Source organism: Apis dorsata, unplaced genomic scaffold (genome assembly GCF_000469605.1).
Source record: "Apis dorsata unplaced genomic scaffold, Apis dorsata 1.3 scaffold_269, whole genome shotgun sequence".
NCBI lineage: Eukaryota > Metazoa > Arthropoda > Insecta > Hymenoptera > Apidae > Apis > Apis dorsata.
In genome coordinates, this window is record NW_006263547.1 from 404,526 (window position 1) to 406,285 (window position 1,760).

The window sequence follows — 1,760 nt, forward strand, 5'->3', positions numbered from 1 at the left end:
TGTTATTTCAATTTGCATAAAGCGTGATACGGCAATACTTCTTCAACCGACTGTATGTATATATTGCCCCGTTTCACGCGTGTGTTGCGTGTGAAAATTTCGACGATTTATTACTCTCCCTTCCTCCCCCCCCTCTCCCGAACAACGTGTTGTTAACAAAGGCGAACAATGGAACGTGGTTGCATTTTTATGAACCCTTTATTTCGTTACACGAGAACTGTGTTAAGTATCGGGGCCAGTAACGGCAGCCCACGTCTCGGTGAAACATATTCAAGAGGGTGGGCGGGATGTAAATTACGCGAAAATATTTATTACCGTTGCAGGATCAGTTAACAACAGTTTCCGGAAGTCGCACAATCGTCACGAAAATCCGCCCTGTTTGGCACGATTAATATACAGGCAGCGTACTAATTTAAATATCATTTGCACGAGACACACAAGTGCTCGCGGTCATTAGCGTCCAAAGAATTTAATTACAATTGTTCGGAATCCGCGCCCCTGTGTGTGCGAAAATTAAATCCGTGCCACGTTGTTACACCCACGCGTAACAATCGCGCGTTAACCATCGGATTCTCCTTTCCCTCTCTTTCTCTCTTTCTTCCCCTCCCACACCTCCTTTTTTTCAGAAGGAACATTCCTCCCCAAGATTTTAGATCCCAAGATCTCTAAGGTGGACCGTTATTTCATATTGCGAGTCACTCGACCGAGTTACTACGACGCGTTACACGAACGAATTATAAATGGAAGTTTGATGTATTTCTGAAAATAGGTTTAATGGGTAAATATTTTTCAGTGGAAATAGAGGAGGAAATGAGAGGAGGGGAAAAGAGAGTCGCCCACGTACACGCATACACACACACACACACACACATGTAGTTGATCTTTTATCGGTGAAATATTTATCAAGAGGATAATGTGATGTAACGCGATGATGGTTCGTTTCGATCAATTTTTCCTTCTGTTGAAAGAAGATTATGTGAAAATTGAGGGAAGATGACATAATTTCTTAACGTGATAATTACGATTTTAAACGTGGTGTTGTTTTTAGGTGAAAGTAGCAGAAGGAAGGTATAAATCCAGACAACTTATTCTCAACTTATTCGTACCCAACTTTGTCGTCAAAATCGAAACAACTTGTTGCAGAAAAATTCGAATATTAAAAAAAAACCCCAACGAACGAATCTTAGCAAATACAATACATGTATCTATACGCTATAATATTTATTTTTCAAATTACTTACCGAACGATAACAGCCGACAGATATCGAGGGATGTCAAAGGCGACGATCCATCCACCGACGCGCACAAGAAACTTTTTTCGTCGATTCCAGAAGAGGGGAAGTCGAAGAAAAAATAGAGAAAGAGAAAGAGAGAGAAAGAGAGAGAGAAAGAAAAAGAGAGGGGAGAAAAATGAGAGAGGAAAAAAGAGTGGACGAGCAGCAAATTTCCGTGTTTTTTTCTGCTCGATTCTTTCTCTCTCCTCGGTTGATCTTTCGATGCGATGGAAACTCGGTTGAGCGAAACACAGGTGCGAGAAAAAAAAAGGGGAAGGGTGAAATGATGTGGAAAAGGGAGAAATACCAAGCACAAGAAGCGAATCCTCGTCGACACGTCGTCGTCGTCGTGTCTCGCGACGTTACTATTCAATGTGTTTCCTCGAGAGGAACGATTCTCCTCCCCTTCCTGTGAAAACACTCCTCCTCCTCCTCCTCCTCCTCCTCTCTGCGTGTCTACAACGCGCGATAATTCTTGATCTCACA

At 42.3% G+C, this 1,760-nt stretch overlaps 1 protein-coding gene across 2 annotated transcripts in view; it reads right to left on the reverse strand.

The window, feature by feature from the left end:
- Positions 1 to 1,402, reverse strand: part of LOC102680125 (uncharacterized RNA-binding protein C3H8.09c-like) — a 323,287-nt gene extending 321,885 nt beyond the window's left edge. For both annotated transcript variants that reach the window (XM_031510950.1, XM_031510948.1), the window contains exon 1: positions 1,242 to 1,402. The gene's annotated coding sequence lies outside the window, so the exon portion shown is untranslated. The remainder of the gene's footprint in view (positions 1 to 1,241) is intronic.
- Between the last annotated feature and the right edge of the window lie 358 nt (positions 1,403 to 1,760).